Source organism: Mobula birostris, chromosome 4 (genome assembly GCF_030028105.1).
Source record: "Mobula birostris isolate sMobBir1 chromosome 4, sMobBir1.hap1, whole genome shotgun sequence".
NCBI classification, from domain to species: Eukaryota; Metazoa; Chordata; class Chondrichthyes; order Myliobatiformes; family Myliobatidae; genus Mobula; species Mobula birostris.
In genome coordinates, this window is record NC_092373.1 from 26,196,979 (window position 1) to 26,215,692 (window position 18,714).

Consider the following 18,714-nt stretch of genomic DNA (forward strand, 5'->3'; position numbering starts at 1 on the left):
ATGGTTAACTGGATCAACAAAACTATGGATGACACCAAGACTGGGGGTGTAGTGGACAGTGAGGAAGGCTATCGTGGCTTGAGAGGGATCTGCATCAGCTGGAAAAATGGGCTGAGAAACTAGCAGATGGAATTTATTGCAGACAAGTGCGAGGTTTTGCACTTTGGTATGACCGACCAGGGTAGGTCTTACACAGTGAACAATGGCAGGGCACCATGGAGTGTGGGAGAACAAAGGAATCTTGGAATACAGGTACATAATTCATTGAAAGTGGAGTCACAGGTAGATAGGGTTGTAAAGAATACTTTTCACACAGTGGCCTTCATAAATCAATGTACCGAGTACAAAAGATGGATGTTATGTTTTTTTTTGTAATATAATTTTTATTGAATTTTCAAAAGGAATACATGAAAAAATAGAATCTACCCTCCCCCCTCCCCTTAACCCTCCCCCCCCCATAAAAAGTCCTACCTAAAAAGAAAGAAAGAAAGAAAAGAGCCGCCTGGGTATTGGAAGGTTTCCACATGCTCCATGGGATTCAAAATAAATTTGGTATAATTATTCGTTACTTTCCCCAAGTGACCAAAGTCTTTATCGGAGCACTTAAATATGCCATCCTATCTTTTGTAAATAAGGGCGCCAAATATTCAAAAATGTTACATATTTGTCTCTTAAATTATAAGTAATTTTTTTGAGTGGAATAGAACTAGCCATTTCATTATTCCAACGATCCATACTTAAATACGAATCAGATTTCCAAGTAACTGCTATAGTCTTCTTAGCTACTGCCAATGCAATTTTTATAAATTCTTTCTGGTATTTATTCAATTTAAGTTTCGGTTTTATCCCTTCAATATCACCTAATAGAACTAATACAGGGTTATGTGGAAGTTGAGTTCCAGTAATTTGTTCCAATAAGATTCTTAAATTTATCCAAAAGGGTTGAATTTTAAAACAAGACCAAGTAGAATGTAAAAAAGTACCAATTTCTTGATTACACCGAAAACATTTATCAGATAGATTTGAATTTAATCTATTTATTTTTTGCGGTGTAATATATAATGGGTGTAAAAAATTATATTGTACTAAGTCGAACATTTATTGTATTTGTCATACTGTCAAGACAAAGTCTTGACCAATTTGTTTCATCAATATTAATATTCAGATCTGTTTCCCATTTTTGCTTTGACTTATGGGTTCCTTGTTTAATTGTCTGTTCTTGAATCAAATTATACATACAAGAAATAAATTTTTTAATTTTCCCTTTTTGTATTAAAATTTCAATTTCATTAGGTTTTGGCAAAAACATTGTTTGACCCAGCTTACCTTTTAAGTAAGCCCTTAATTGAAAGTAACAAAAGAAAGTATTACTAGATATTTTATATTTATCCTTTAATTGTTCAAATGACATCAATATACCTCGTTCAAAACAATCTCCTATAAATTTAATCCCTTTTTGGTACCAATTATATAAAAGTTGATTGTCCGTTGTAAAAGGAATAAGTCTGTTTTGGAACAAAGGCCTCCTTGCTAATAGAGATTTCTGTGTTTCATTATCAACATTTATCTTATTCCATAGATCAATCAAATGCGTTAATATAGGAGATTCTTTCTTTTCCCGTATCAATTTAGATTCCCATTTATATATAAAATCTCCAGGTCTATTTTCTCCTATCTTGTCTAGTTCTATTTTAATCCATGCTGGTTTTCGATCATCGAAGAAAGATGCAATAAATCTAAGTTGATTTGCTTTATAATAGTTTTTAAAGTTTGGAAGTTGTAACCCTCCTAACCCAAATTTACATGTCAATTTTTCCAATGATATTCTTGACATTTTACCTTTCCAAAGAAATTTTCTCACACATTTATTTAACCTTGAAAAAATTTCTGTGGCAATTGTATTGGCAATGTTTGAAACAAATACTGTAATCTAGGAAATATATTCATTTTTATAACATTGACTCTACCTACTAGTGTTATTGGTAATATCATCCATTTGTCAAGATCTTCTTGAATTTTTTTCAATAGTGGTAAATAATTAAATTTATATAAATTCTTTACATCATTATCAAGTCTTATACCTAAATACTTTATACCACTTACCGGCCATCTAAATTGGGTTACTAATCGACATTGACTATAGTCTCCTTTAGTAAGAAGTAAAATTTCACTTTTATCCCAATTTATTTTGTAACCTGATACCTTCCCATATTCATCCAATCTGGAAGATAATTTATGTAACGAATGTTGTGGGTTTGTTAAATAGATCAAAACATCATCGGCAAAAAGATTAATTTTATATTCCTCCTGATTAACTCTAAAACCCATAGTATCTGGATCAATTCTAATTAGTTCTGCTAATGGCTCTATCGCCAATACAAATAAAGCAGGTGATAGTGGACAACCTTGTCTAGTTGACCTTTTTAACTGGAATGGTGTTGAAATTTGAGAGTTTGTCACTACTTTAGCTTTAGGGTTAGAATTTAAAGTTTTAATCCAATTTATAAAAGATGTTCCTAACCCATATTTTTCTAGTACTTTAAATAAAAAATCCCATTCTAATCTATCAAATGCTTATTCTGCATCCAAAGCTACTACTATACTCTTCTCATCCCTTTTTTGTGCCAAATGAATTATACTGAGTAGCCGGGTTACATTATCTGCCAATTGTCTATTTTTAATAAATCCTGTTTGATCCATATGTATTAATTTTGGTAAATATTTAGATAATCTATTCGATAAAATTTTTGCTATTATTTTATAATCCGTATTCAATAAAGAAATAGGCCTGTATGATGTTGGTTTCATAGGATCTCTGTCTTTTTTGGGCAATACTATTACAATTGCTGTTGAAAAAGATTCTGGAAGTTTATGTATTTTTTCTGCTTGATGTATTAGTTCCATAAAAAGAGGAAATAATAAATCTTTAAATTTTTTATAAAATTCAGGTGGAAAACCATCTTCTCCTGGAGATTTATTACTTTGGAGTGATGCTAAAGCTTCTTCAACTTCTTTTAATGTAAAAGGCATATCTAATCCCTTCTGTTCTTCCAAATTCAATTTTGGAAGAGAAACTTGTGATAAAAACCTTTCTATCTCGTTAACATCATTTTGGGATTCTGACTGATATAATTCAGAACAGAAATTTTTTAAAGGTTTCATTTATTTCAAGAGGTTTATAAGATATTTTATTTGCCCTTGTTCTAATTGCATTTATTGCTTTGGAAGCTTGTTCTGTTTTCAACTGCCAGGCAAGAATTTTATGTGCTCTCTCACCTAACTCATAATACCTTTGTTTAGTTCTTATAATTGCTTTTTCCGTTCTATATGTCTGAAGCATATTATATTGTAACTTCTTATTGACAAGTTGTTTTCGTACATATATCTTTGAGATTCTTTTTCTAATTTTGTAATCTCTTTTTCCAATTGATCTAGTTCTGCCATATATTCTTTCTTAATTTTAGACGTATAACTTATTATCTGGCCCCTAAGATATGCTTTCATCGCATCCCATAATATAAATTTATCATCCACTGAATGAAAATTTGTATCCAAAAAAAATTGAATCTGTTTTTTCATAAAATCACAAAAATCTTGACGTTTTAATAATGTTGAATTAAATCTCCATCTATAAGCCACTTCTTCCTTATCAGCCATTATTGTTGTCATTAATAAAGGGGAATGATCTGATAATATTCTTGCTTTATATTCCATATTTTTCACTGTGTTGAATATGCATTGATAATAGAAACAAATCTATCCTTGAAAAAGTTTTATGTCTATGGGAGTAGAACGAATAGTCTCTTTCTTTAGGATTGATTCTTCTCCATATATCAATCAGATTTAAATCCTTCATCAATGATAAAGTTAAATTTACTACCTTCGATTTTATAACAGCCTTGGTTGATCTATCTAAGACTGGGTCTAAGCAAAAATTAAAATCTCCTCCAATTAATATTTTTTCATGCGCATCTGCCAAATTCAGAAAAGCTTCTTGTATGAATTTTGCATCATTTTCGTTTGGAGCATAAATATTCATAAAAGTCCATAGTTCAGAAAAAAGTTGACAATGTATAATCACATATCTCCCCGCAGAATCAGTTATTACATTTTGTATACTAATTGGTAACGTTTCATTGATCAAAATTGCTACTCCCCTCGCTTTTGAATTAAATGAAGCCGCAACAACACTACCCACCCAATCTCTCTTAAATTTCTGATGTTCTGTTTCCATTAGGTGCGTTTCCTGTAAAAAAGCTAAATCTATCTTCATTTTTTTAATATGTGTTAAGATTCTTTTTCTTTTCACTGGTCCATTAAGCCTGTTAACATTAAAACTGAAAAAATTCAATAAATTAGTCATTATTCTTAACAAAGTTACTCCAATCTAAAACATTATTTATCTTCTCAACTCTCATAGTTCCTTGGGGAATCTCTTTAAACTTCACCATGTTGCTATGTGTCTCCCTCCCAACCTTCCAGGCAGAAAGAAAAAAGAAGATAGAAAAAAAACAAAAAAAGAAAAAACAAAATACCCCCCCACTAATGTTGTGAATGAAAGGATACACAACACTACCCCCCTCCATTTTACGGGTTGTGGCAAAAGCCACGCTTGCACACATGACTAGCGTAGCAATCGATCAGTGCTTCTTCCAACTCCCCCGCAACAAAAAAGACATTATATATACATAGACAAAATTAGTATTACTATTCCCAACTAATATTCCTCCAGTTTTAACCTTTCTTAGCCCCCTCGTATAATTAATAATATATTTATACATTCATCCAGCTTCAAAAATCCAACAAGTCCATTCTTTAACCCAATCTTCATCTTCAACCTATCTCGCTCTCCTGGGTTTGTTCTTGTATCTGGTGAAGCTGGTAGTCATCAAAAAATCTTTTTTCTCCACCAGGCAAAAAAATCTTCAAGGTTGCAGGATAACGCAATGTAAATTGATAACCATGATCCCACAGGGTTTTTTTCACTGGGTTAAATTTCTTCCTTCTCTTCAAAAGTTCGTAACTTATATCAGGGTAGAAAAAAACTTTGTTCCCTGCCATTTTCAATGGCCCTTTTCTAACTTTGGCAGCTCGAGCAGCTGCCTGTAGAATCCTTTCCTTGTCTTGAAATCTTAAGAATTTTATTAAAATCGATCGTGGATATTGGTCATCTTTTGGTTTTGGTCTTAAAGCTCTATGTGCCCGCTCAATTTCAATTGGTTGAACCTCCTCTTCCATTTGCAAAACATCCGGGATCCATCTTCGAAAAAATTCTATTGGTTTATCTCCCTCCGTACCTTCTTTAAGACCAACAATTTTAATATTATTACGTCTACTAAAATTTTCCAACATGTCCACTTTCTCCAAGAGTCAGTTTCTTTCCAAATTCCAGACAAGCAGATCATTTTCTGTTTTTTCCACTCTATCATTCATATGCCCCATTGCTCTTTCCATCTTCTGAAGCTTCTTATCCATTTTGTCCTGTCATGCCATAACTTTATCATAGCACATCTTCGTATCTCTAAGCTCTTCTCTTACTTTTCTTAATTCAGCTGTTAACTGCAATATAGCCTCTCTCATATCTCTATCATCTCCTTTACTTCCAATCGCTTCCAATTCTTCCTCCTCTTCTTCATCTGTGTTCTCTGAAGAATCCAATTCTGACTCTGAGTCATTTTCAATTGCAGTGGCTGTCGGTTCTTGTAGTTTGCGTTGTGTCGATTTGCGCATGCGCATTTCCGGAGTCTTCTTCGAAGAAGCCGTTACCACCGCCATTGCTCCCTGTTCTACCGAAGGAGATCCAACCTGAGTCCAAGGCTCCATCGTTGCAGTAGGCCCTTTTTTCTTCCCGTCTCGCGGCTGCTTCGCAACAGCAGACTTCTTTTGTTGCGGTTTAGGAAGCATATCGTAAAGTAGTCTTACAAAGTTTATAAATAGTTTTCAGAAAATATTTACTAACTTTGTTTTGTTTAAACGGTACTTTACTGATTTGTTGCGGGAGAGCTGGATTTACACGTCTCAATCCCACGTCATCACGTGACCCCCCCCCCCCCCCCCCCCCAGATGGATGTTATGTTGAAGTTGTATTAAGACTTTGGTCTGGAGGACCCTAGTTACATAAAGATTGAATAGATTAGGACTGTATCTTTTAGAACGTAGAAGATTGAGAGGAGATTTGACAGAAGTATACCAAATAATAAGGGGCATAGATAGGGTAAATGCAAGCAGGCTTTTTTCACTGAGTTTGGGTGGGTCTACAACCATAAGTCTTGGCTTAAGGGTGAAAGGCGAGAAGCTTAAGGGGAACATGAGGGGGAACTTCTACACTCAGAGGGTTATGAGAGCGTGCATTGAGCTGCCAGCATAAATGGCCCACGCGAGCTCAATTTCAAGCTCAAGTTTGGTCAGCCACATGTATACTAGGCTTACGGAGGACTAGGTCCCTATGTAGGGAATAGGCAGTTTAAAAGATTTTTGGCATGGTCTAGATGGGCCGAAGGGGTCTTTCTGTGCTGTACTTCTCTATGACTCCATGTGACAGTTTTAAAATTTCTAATAGTTTAAGAGCCTCAGCTTCCCTACTAACCAGATCATCTGAAAAACAATAATCTTCCCATTTTCCAGGAATCCAACCATACAGAAAAATAATCCAGACATCCAAACAACAAACTTGAATGAACCGACAAAACTACTACAACGTATGTACAAATAACTGCCTATTGTTGCTTAAAGCTGCCTCTACTGCTTCAGTTTCTGGGGAATCTTTAAACAGGATTTTTACAAACTCTTACTTTCGAAAATTAACAATAATAATTGGTGGATAGTCTGGTCTTATGGTCAAAGATTGCATGCTGATAGGATCATGTCCTATCATTTAACCACAAGAATAAACCACCTCACAGCATCAGCCCTGTCAAGTCACGTCATCAGTGCCACTGACTCTGATACAGACCCATATCGTCTCACTTCATCAAGTCACACATCTGCATCCACCAGTCCAGAAAGAGGACAGAGAAGTAACATGCAGACACTGGTAACAATGAGGAGGGATACGCAGATGGCTTTGCATGCACAACCAGGTCAGATATAACTATGAGAGAACAGGAAAAATGTTTGCTGTATCCTGTCTACAGAGATTTGGGGAGTGTTTATAAAGTATTTGAAGCTTAATCTTCTGTAAGGAGTCTCTGTACGTCCTCCCTGTGGAATGCTTGAGTTTTTTTCCAGGTCCTCCAGTTTCATCTGACAGTTCAAAGACGTACCTGGCAGGTTCATTGGTCATTGTAAATTGTCCCACGATTAGGTTTGGTTAGATTTGATTAGATTAGGTTTCTCAATTTAAGAGCCAGTCCACTTGACTGAAAAACTGTCGTATGTTAATCATAAACATGAGAGATTCTGCAGATGCTGGAAATCCAGAACAATACACACAAAACGCTGCAGGAACTCAGCAAGTCAGGCAGTATCCATGTAAAGTAATAAATAGTCAACATTTTGGGCAAAGGTCCTTTATCAGGACTGGAAAGGAAAGGGATATATGATAGAATGAGGTGGTTGGGGGGGGAGGGGAGAAGAAGAACAAGCGAGGTGATAGGTGAAGCCAGGTGGGGAGAGATTAAATAAGAAGCTAAGCGGTGATCGGTGGGAAAGACGAAGGGCTGGAGAAAAAGGAATCTGATAGAAGAGAATAGACCATGGGAGAAAGGGAAGGAGGGGCACCAGAGGAGGTGATAGACGGAGGAGAAAAGAAAATCTACTATAAGTTCAAGAAGTTGATGTTCACGCCATCCAGTTGATGGCTGTCTAGATATAATGAGGTGCAGCGCCTCCAACCTGAGAGTGCCCTCATCATGGCAGAAGAGGTGATAGGAATTAAAATGGCTGGCCACTGGGAATTCTATTATATTTTCTTGTGGATGGTGCCGAAGTATTCGATAATGCCATCCCCTAATCTACATCGGGTTCTCACCTATGTAGATAAGGCTGCATTGGGAGCATCGGATACAATTGACAATCCCAACAGATTTGCAAGTGAAGCGTTGCCTCACCTGGAAGGTCTGTTTCGGGCCCTCATTAGAGGTGAATGGGCAGTGTAGCACTTCTGCCACTTGTACGTTAATCTACTACTTTAGAAAATGGGAAGAGGAAATCAGGGAACCAAATTATTAGGCTCAAAATAAATCAAGTACTGGACAAATAAAAAGGTAAACAAGGGTACTCAAGGAGATTCAAAAGGTTTAGGGCAAATGTATACTGACGAGAAAGGGTCTGTCAGAAAGAAATTTGGTCAGGTTGACAAATTTAGTACCACAATTAGAAATAGGCAAGCTTATGTTACTAAGAACCTGACCACAAAAGCTGAGAACATGAAAAAGGTTGTGGTGAAATTAAAAATGAGAATGAAAAAGCATGGTGACATGGATGATATACTAGCAGGTAATGTAAACACAAATACATTTTGTTGTATTTCACAAAGAAAACATCCATTAGGGACCAAAAAGGCTACTTGCGTGTCAAAGTGGTGGCAACAGGGTTCTTAATAACTACTTGGCAGCCCTTTTTTAATTTTAAAAGGGAAATGCACACAAATATCTGAATATACAAGCATAGCAAGAGAAATTACTAGGTTTTAAAGTTAATAAAATCCTTAGACCAGTACAAAACCCTGACTGGTTGCATCATCGCCTGGTATAGCAAATTCAACACACAGGAATGCAAGAGGCTGGAGAAAGTAATGGACAAAGCCTGGCTCATCACAAACACAAATCTCCCCCCTCTTTAGGAAGCTCGACCTCAAAGAGGTAAATTGGTTTATTTTTGTCACATGTACCAAGATCAATTCAGTACAACAGAGCATTGAAATAAAACCAAGTAAAACAAAAAAGGATGGAGAACAACTTCAGCAATGAAACACTTTTGACCCCTCACGTGTGTCTTTATGTCAGTTTAATATAGATTGCACAACTTACGACAATTCTTAAAGAACAAAAACTAAAAATATAGCCAGGATTCCATTCCTTTATTTGGGACATTACACAGGTTAATTTGGTCAGAAGACTGTTGTCTAAGTTGCTAACTAGCGCCAGTCACATGCACTTGGGTGGCCACTATACACTACAATGTACTTGGAGCGAACAGCTTTAAATAGAGTCAGTTGCGTGTGCGTGTGTGAAAAAAAGCAGTGACTTTTGTCTCTGAAAATTGGCAAGAAATAAGCAGTTAAAACAATTCAGAACCATTTTGCTCAGAGGTTCCAAGCATTCAGTCTTGTAGATGCCAGAAATGTTTGGAAATGAAAATGTAATGATTTCACTACTTTTAACAAGTTCGGAACTACAAATAATTTGAAGGTTTCAACAATCACCTTGAATGTGACAATGAAAATGAAGATAGAAGATGCAATCGTCAAACACATTATATGAAGGCAAGTCATTATCTGCACTAGGTGCCTGTGCTGATATATTCACTCCATCAAAAGAACACAACAGCATACACTGTGGACAAATTCCTCCGTCAATAAGTACAGTATAAGGAATTACAGTTTTCTTGTACTGTGGAAGTATTGCTGGTGTTCTAATTTGTTGTATTTTGTTACTCAGTTAAATGGTACACCTTTTTAACTATTTCCATGAAACTTCAGCTAAATGAGGCAAAATGTACTAGTTCCAATGTGTCACAATTAATTGGAACCCACTGTAATTAATATTGTGTTGTTTGCACCCATGTGCCTACGATATTGCTTCAAACAATATATTTATACCCTCTCTTTACTTATGCACATGACAACAACTGACTTGACCTGACATATTCCAAGCTTTTACAAACAATAACAGAAAAATGGCACAGGCTGTGATAAATTTTCAACCATCCCTGCAGGAGTAACTACTCGGGGTGTACCAATGTTTCAAAAAGATAAACTGAAGTACAGTTCAAGTTCAATAATGGGCATATTATTGGAATTAATTGAGGAACAGAATAAATCAATATTTATCTGATTAAATCAATTTTTTTTCCTTTTTTTATATATAGGAGCAGAATTAGGTCATTTGGCCCATCGAGTCTGTTCCACCATTCAATCATGGCTGATCCTTTCCCCCCTCCTCAGCCCCATTCCCCAGTCTTCTCCCTGTAACCTTTGATTCCATGTCCAATCAAGAACCTATCAACCTGCCTTAAAAACACCCAACGATCTGGCCTCAACAGCTGCCTGTGGTAATAAATTCCACAAATTCACCATCCTCTGCCTAAAGAAATTTCTCTGCATCTGTTTTAAATGGACAGATCCTATCCTGAGGCTGTGCCCTCTTGCTCTGGACTCTTCCACCATGTGAAACATCCTTGGCACACCTACTCTGTCAAGGCCTTTCAACTTTCAAAAGGCTTCAATGCTATCCTCCCTCAGCCTTTGAAATCCTAGCAAGTACAGGCTCAGAGCTATCAAATGTTCCTTGTATGATAACCCTCTCATTCCCACAATCATCCTTGTGAACATCCTCTGAAACTTTTCCAATGCCTGCACATCTTTTCATCGTTGAGGAGAGCCCAAAACTATTCACAATACTCAAGGTGAGGCCTCACCAGTGCCTTATAAAGCCTCAGCATCACATCACATCCTTGCTTGTATTCTAGACCTCTTGAAATGAATGCTAACATTGCATTTGCCTTCCTCACCACCGACTCTACCTGCAAGTTAACCTTTTAAGGTTTTCTGCACAAGGGTTCCCAAGTCCCTATGCATCTCAGATTTTTGGATATTCTCTCAATTTAGAAAATAGTCTGCACATTTATTTCTACAACTAAAAGTGCATTACCATTCACTTTCCAACATTGTATTTCATTTGCTGCTTTCTTACCATTCTCCTAATCTGCCTAAGTCCTTCTGCAACCCACCTGTTTCCTCAACACTACCAACCCTTCCACTAATATTCATATCATCTGCAAACTTGGCAACAAAGCCATCTATTCCATCATCTAAATTATTGATAATGGCATAAAAAGAAGCCGTCCCAACACCGACCCGTGGTTCACCATTAGTCACTGTCTCCTAACAATAAGCTAAGGTTCTAACCATATTAGTAACATTCCTGTAACACCATGGGCTCTTAACTTGGTAAGCAGCCTCATGTGTGGTACCTTGTCAAAGGCCTTCTGAAAGACCAAATATACAACATCCACTGCATCCCCTTTTTCTATCCTACTTGTAATCTCCTCAAAGAATCCCAAGAGGTTCGTCAGGCAGGATTTTCCCTGAAGGAAAACATGCTGACTTTGTCCTATCTTGTCCTGTGTCACCAAGTACTCCATAGCCTCATCCTTACCAGTTGACTCCAACATCTTCCTAACCACTGAGGCTAGGCTAACTGGTCTATAATTTTCTTTCTGCTGCCTCCAGCCTTCCTTAAAGAGCGGAGTGACATTTCCATTTTTCCGGTCCTCCGGAACCATGCCAGAGTCCAATGATATTGAAAGATCATTACTGTGCGTGTGGCCTCTGTCGGTCGTGGTCGACCATGGGTACTGCGCCTCTGGTAGTCACTGGTTTGTTGAGCAGCAGCGACTGTGGCTATTGAGGCTGATCCTGGAACGGTAGGCTCTGCCACAGTCGCTGCATGGGTAGGGCATCGTGGAATTGTTGTCTGTTGTGCCCTCTATTTAGCTCTCCGCTCCTCAAACTGACTCAGGATCACTCTTTTGCCTTGCTCTAGGTGTTTCTGAAGAGTACCTCGCCATTACTAATGCCTCCATAATCTCTACTGTTACCTCTTTCACAACCCTAAGGTACAGTTCATCTGGTCCAGGTGACAGATGCACCTTTAGGTCTTTCAGCTTTTTGAGCACCTTTTGCCTTGAAATAGCAACTGCACTCATTTCTCTTCCCTCACACCCTTCAAAATCTGGCACACTGTTAGTGTCTTCCACAGTTATAAATGTCACCTCTCATATCGCTCCCTTTGGATTCCAAAATAAAGGGAATTATTAGGTTAGAGCCAAAGGAACTATTCCACCCATATCCAGCCTTTTTGGGAAGGGAGGAGGAAAACATGAGGGCAGAGTTACAAATTAAGAGCTTAGCCTCTTTGTTCTACAAACAATAGCTGATTAGAATTTGGAAAGCTCTTTTACAGTTGTTCATATTATTATGTGGATTGATAGATTCGGCTCTTTAAAGTTACAAGGGGAGCGGGGAAAAATGGTGGGTACATTATGTTAGATCATGATTAGACCATAATCCAATTCACTTACTGAATAGACTAAAGAACGTGAACATTGTACTCCTACATTTCTAGTGAAGTTGAAGTGTACTTTGCATGACTAACAAGCCTGCAGATGAGACAAGTAAATATTTCAAATACAATTTAGTAAATGTCTGAATAAGAGGAAGTCTTTGCAAGTGTGCTAACCAACAACAGCACAGTGAGACATCGAGAAATCTTGACAAAGATCCACAAAGTGAGCATGACAGGTGGAAATGGCTATTAAAAAATATTAGGATAGATAACATCGCTGGGTCCAGACGCAATATACTCCAAATTACTACAGGGCAATCGCTGGGGCTTTGACGATGATCTTTGCATTCCCCCAGCCACAGAATGAGTATCAAAACATTAGATGGCAACTGTTGTTCCATTGTTCAAGAAAGATAATAGGAACAATCCTGATTCTTACATCAGATAGTTTGGCGGAAAACTAATGGAGAGCATTATTAGGGGCAGGATTTATGAGTATTTGGGATAATCAGCATGCCTTTGTGTGGGGCAGGTCATGTCTCACGAGCCTGATTACATTTTGAGGAGATAACAAAACAAATTAATAAAGGTAGAGCAGTGGATCTTGTGAATATGAATTTTAGTAAGGTGTTTAACAAGGTTCCCCATAGTAGGTTCATCTACTTTCTAGTCATTAGGTATGGGACCCATGGAAGCGTGGCTGTGTGTATTTGGATTTGGCTTGCCCATAGAAGGCAGAGGGTGATAACAGAGTGTATTCTGACTGGAGGTTGGTTACTGGTAGTGTCCCGCAGGTATCTGTTCTCGGAATCTACTCTGTGATTTTACTCAGAGAAAGCAGGATCTCCCAGTGGCCACACATTTTAATTCCACGTCCCATTCTGATATGCCTATCCATGGCCTCCTCTGTGTCAAGATGAAGCCACACTCAGTTTGGAGGAACAACACCTTATATTTCATCTAGGTAGCCTCCAACCTGATGGCATGAACATTGACTTCTCTAACTTCCTTAATGCCCCACCTCCCCCTCGTACCCCATCCCTTATTTACTTTTTTTTTTCTCTTTTTTTTCCCCTCTTTCTGTCCCTCTCACTATAACTCCTTGCCTGCTCGCCATCTTCCCCTGGGCTCCCCCGGCTTTTCTTTCTCCCTAGGCTTCCTGTCCCATGATCCTCTCCCTCCTCCGGCCTTATATCCCTTTTGCCAATCAACTTTCCAGCTCTTGGCTCCATCCCTCCCCCTCCTGTCTTCTCCTATCATTTTGGATCTCCCCCTCCCCCTCTAAAATCCCTTACTATCTCTTCTTTCAGTTAGTCCTGACAAAGGGTCTTGACCCGAAACGTCGACTGTACCTCTTCCAATAGATGCTGCCTGGCCTGCTGCATTCCACCAGCATTTTGTGTGTGTTGCTGTGAGTTTCATAAATGACTTGAATGAAGAAGTGGAAGGGTGTGTTAGTAAGTTTGCAGATGGCATGAAGATTGATGGTGTTATGGATAGTGTAACCTAAATCAATCTTCTACAACAAGAAATAGAAAGGATGCAAAACTGGACAAAGAAATGGTAGATGGAAGTTCAATCCAATAAAGTGTGAAGTGATTCACTTTGGAAGATCAAATATTAAGGCAGAGTACAAGGTTAATGCAGTATTCTTAGCCGTGTAGAGTAACAGAGGGGCCCAAGTCCACAGATCCCTCAAAGATACTGCACAAGTTGACAGTGTAGTTAAAACATATGGTGCACTAGCCTTTATTAGTTGAGGAATTGAGTTCAAGAGCCACAGGCCTAAATAGACCATAGTCAATTAAATGTGAGATTTTCATGGTACTTTAGCATATGCAATATAAAACAATCAGGTGGCTAACTTATTATTTGCTGAAATATCAATGAACAATTGTACCCAATAGCTCATAATTCAAGTACTTCTCCACCAAAACCTAATTATTAATTATTCAAATATTACTACTGCAAGTAAAGGCAACGCTATATATATGATCAAGGTCCTCAAAGGAAAACTGCTTATGAAAACAACTATAGTACTAAATAATCAAATAAATACATTAATTTACTCATTAAGTTGAAACTTACAAAAAATAACATTTAAAATTTACTTGCATTTATCTTGTAACAGTTTAAGACTTTGTTTGAAAAAAAATACTACATACCTGATTGTATCTCTTGACAGATTTCTTATTGATGCAGACAAAAAAACTCAGCAACACATTACTTGCACCTGTAGAAATAAATATAGAATATTTTACAGTAATAGATTGGAAATCTATTTAATCAATATCACATCTTTAATAACAGCAATCACTTACATGCAAGTTTGTGGAATGAGAGATTCTTTCCAATGATTATCCTACTCACATCTTCCAAAATATTAACATCTTAGAATCTCATGTACAAGAAATTGAAGAATCTCATGTCTAAGAAATGGAAGACAGTAAAACTCTCAAAGACAGTCATATCATTAATTTAGCCACTGCTTAAATCTATATTATGAAGCTCAGAAAAAGGACATAACTATAAAATTGAGTTTTTGGAAAACCTTCACAAATTTTATGTAAGTATAATATGGCATCAAAGACTGGAGGTCAGCTGATTTGACAATGAGCAGAAACCATTTGTTGCATTTAAAAATAGGAACACCTGCAAATTGTTTACCTATCTACTTACAAATCAAAACTGTTCTATTAAAATCAGGGGAAAGGGACAATAGAATAAAACTGCTCCCAATGCCATCTCTGCATAGAAAGGTCCTGAATAAATCGCAGTTATAACTAAGGGCGTGAGTTAACGAGGAAAGTCAAATATTAAAACATACGAACATATAATGCACTCCAAAAGCCCTTTAAATTGCTGCTCGCGCCTTGCCCAGAGAAAAGAGCGTGCAATAATCCCAGAAGCAAGTGAAGCGCTGCAGTAGGCCTGAGTCAGCCGAGTCTCTGCATCCTGGGCTGGTCAAGACAGCAAGGTGCAGATACCTGCTTCAGTGAACTTCCACACAACAAAAGGAGTCCTGGCACGTCGATCGTTCGGGCCAGCAACCACCAACGGCGGCGGGGTGCAGGAGTGACTCCAGGGGCAAGGAGCTGCCGCCCTCACCTCCTTTTCCCCCCCAAGGCCCGCGCCTTCCTCGCGTGGTGCCTCCCGTACCCAGGCTGAGTACGAGCAGCGCCGATCACCTCCCCCTCCACCCACAGTGTGGAGACGGGTGCAGTCGACCTCGGCAGTACCCTAAGTCCCCTTTCCCGGCCCCACCTGTAACCCGTACCTGGCAAGAACCGCACACACTGCCGTTCCCTAAGCACGCCGCTGTTTTGTCCGCCATCTTCTCCCCCCACGGGTTAATCGAGCACAGAGCGAGGACAGGCATCGATGGAGGGGGAGGGGCGCCGCGACGGCCTGCTCACGTGACGTCGCCCCAGATTCCGGACTGTGGCTCGGTGAAAGCGGCGCCGGCGGGGCCGAGGTTGGGAATCTAAAATGAAAACGGTAAATCTGAGCAGCTCCACTAGCAACCATGGAACTCCGTGACCCTGGATTTTTACTAAAACACCGTGGATGGGGTTTGACTTAAGTTCTGGGTTCCAGTGTTATTCTGGTATCCAGGCTTGCAGTGTGGAGAGGATGGTTTTCTGTCAGAAGTGTTACCCTTTTGATAATAAACAGACCAATTCCTCAAATGAGCATTAAAAAAATAATCTCCTGCGCTAATTTGAGGAAGAACAGGATAATTGTTCCCCTGTGTCCTCAATGTTTATTCCTTAATTAACATTACAAATGGAGATTTAAATACCAATTGTGCTGTAAAACAAATTGTTCGTTATCAAATGGTGTTGTTTGTAGGAGCTTGCAGTGTGAAAATCGCCTTCATTACAGACGTAAACACAGTCCAAAGTAGTATTTTTCTCCAGCACTCATTGCAATATCCCGTTAGGGCTATATAAATTTAACAACGTGGAATTGTCATTTTTCAAAATAAGGACATCTGCTGTAACTTTGAACTGAAAACGATCTTGAACGTTTGTCTAATGTAATTTCAAAATCAAAGTTGAATTTATTGTCATATGCAGAAGTGTGCACAGATGCAATGAAAATTTATTTGCAGCAGCATCACAGGCAGCATCATGTAAGCAGAATTGACAAGAAAAATATAAATTTTACACATTTTAAAAGAGAGAACACAAAACAAAAAAAAATCCATTGTAGTGCAAAGTGAAAAAAAATGGTCATAGCTTTGCCAAACTGTAGTGATTAGGGTTTTACCATTTGGTTCAAGAACTAAATGGTTGAAGTAGCTATTCTTGAATTTGGTGGTGTGGAACTTTAGGATTCTGTTCCTTGAAAACAACATTGAACACTGTGGGAGAAATAAAGAAGAAAATTCAGCTGATTTTATCTTCCTTCTCTTTCTGACAATGAAATATTTCAAGTCTCGTTCAGCATCTTCACATATAATAGTTCAAAATTTCATTAGGGGTAAGTGTGGGACACTAAATCCATAATATTTCATACCATTTTATCTTAAAATATCAACATTTTATCTTGTATCTGGTTACTGGAACATGCTATATCAGAAAATGCTCAGTTTTTATCTATTTCTATATTTTAAATCTCTGAGGCATCCCTTTGTTAATTCCTGTTGCTTCTTACCTATCTTTTTCAGCTGGTGTAATCATTCAATCTCTCCTGACCTCCATCCCATCACTATCCATACCTTTTGTTCTTTCCTCCATTCTTCTCTTTCTCCATCACTTAAAACTTGTTTTTATCTGATTGTTGCACCTGACATTTAGAAACATAGAAATATATTTAAACTCCATTAGAAATAACACAATTACAAAAGTCCTCAGATCAGTGGAAAATAAATCTGACAGCTACACCCCACAGGTTTCATATATGTCCCAAACTGATCATAGAGAACTATAGATTCATACAGCAATGAAGCATGATCTTCAGCCAACGACTTCCATGCCAACCTTTTCACCCATCTACAGTAATCCCATTTACCCAAGGGTGGATGATATCCTTCCTTACTTTGCCTATTTAAATATCTGGCTAAATAAGTTGAGGTTGCATCAAATTCCACCACCTACTTTGGCAGAGCATTCCAGATATCAGCCATTTTTTGTGTAAAAGAAACATTTCACCCTCAGATCTTCATTAAAACCCATTCTCTGACCTTAAACCTGTACACACTTCATTTTAATACCCTTACCCTGGGAAAAGGATTTTGACATTCTACGTTCAGAGACATCCAATAATATTCAAAATCTATTAAAATGAAACATTAATTAATATTGAAAGTTATTAAATATTCAAAGGAAAATATACAAAAGGTACACCACAAAATTGAAGCATGGAATTAAGTCCAAATAATTCAAAATTACATAAATTGCTTAACTTGCTCTGTCATAGGATCTGTGGACCACTTCCCAAGATGATGTGCTGGGAAATTGGCACAGCTTAGCATTCTATCACTGGACTCAGAACTCATCCTGAAGAAAACCACAAGTTCAGAGCTTCTATGCCCAAAGCTCGGCAGCATTTATCAGCACAATTCAACCTTGGTGTTTCTCAGTCAAAGGAGCTCTACTAATCGTCTTTTGGGATCAAGGAATTGCTGAGGGCTGGATTTATTGCACGTCCCTACTCGCACTCCTGCTTCTCGTCAAGGTGCTCACACCTTGCTCTTGGCTAAGGAGTTCTGTGATTTAGACCCTCCGAAGATGAGTTGGCATACAAGTCAATACGTTGTGTAGTGAGACCGTGAGGAAGGAACAGCAATATATTTTCAAAACAGGACTGTGTGTGATTTAGAGGGAAGTGTAAAGGTAGTGGAATGTTTCTATGTGCCTGTTGCTCTTATTTAGCTGGATGCTGGTGCTAATTGGGAGGTGCTATTGGGGCAGCCCAAATAAATTACTGTGGTTCATTTTGTAGGTGGTTCACGCCATAGTCATAGTGTTGGAGGGAATAATATTTAAGATGATGAACCATCCCCTCGTATGATCGTATGATCCCCTCTGATGTTTGTTGCCATTCCCCTCAGCAATAACTATATCCCTTTGGATATTGCTGGGATGTGATGACCTATCTGGGCACAGCAGCAACAGCCAGGTCAGTGGCATTCAGCAAGGAAGGGTAAAGTCAGGCAGAGCAGTAGTGATGGAAACTCAGTAGTTAGGGGGAGAGACAGGAGATTCTGTGGCCACAAAAGAGTCATTGCCTCCCAGGTGCTAAGGTCTAGGAAGTCTCAGAGCGGCTACACAAGATTCTCAAGTGGGAGAGTAAGCAGCCCGAGGTCATGGTGCACATTGACACTGATAAAATAGGTAGAAAGGGGGAAAAAGTCGTGTGCAGTGAGTATAGGGAGTTGGGGAAGAGGCTGAAGAGCAGGGCCTCCAAGGTGGCAACCTCTGGATTACTTCCAATGGGTAAGATGATAGTATAGATGAATGAGTGACTGAGGAAATGGTAT

General features: G+C 38.3%; 1 protein-coding gene across 3 annotated transcripts in view; it reads right to left on the reverse strand.

The window, feature by feature from the left end:
• u2surp (U2 snRNP-associated SURP domain containing) overlaps positions 1–15,600 on the reverse strand; it is a 109,820-nt gene extending 94,220 nt beyond the window's left edge. For 2 of the 3 annotated variants that reach the window (XM_072255019.1, XM_072255017.1), the window contains exons 1-2: positions 15,505–15,600; positions 14,393–14,460 (exon numbers count right to left, since the gene is read on the reverse strand). The gene's annotated coding sequence lies outside the window, so the exon portion shown is untranslated. Of the gene's footprint in view, positions 1–14,392; positions 14,461–14,548; positions 14,624–15,504 lie in introns of those variants that run through there. The other variant, XM_072255018.1, reaches the window with a different exon arrangement.
• Positions 15,601–18,714: the final 3,114 nt, after the last annotated feature.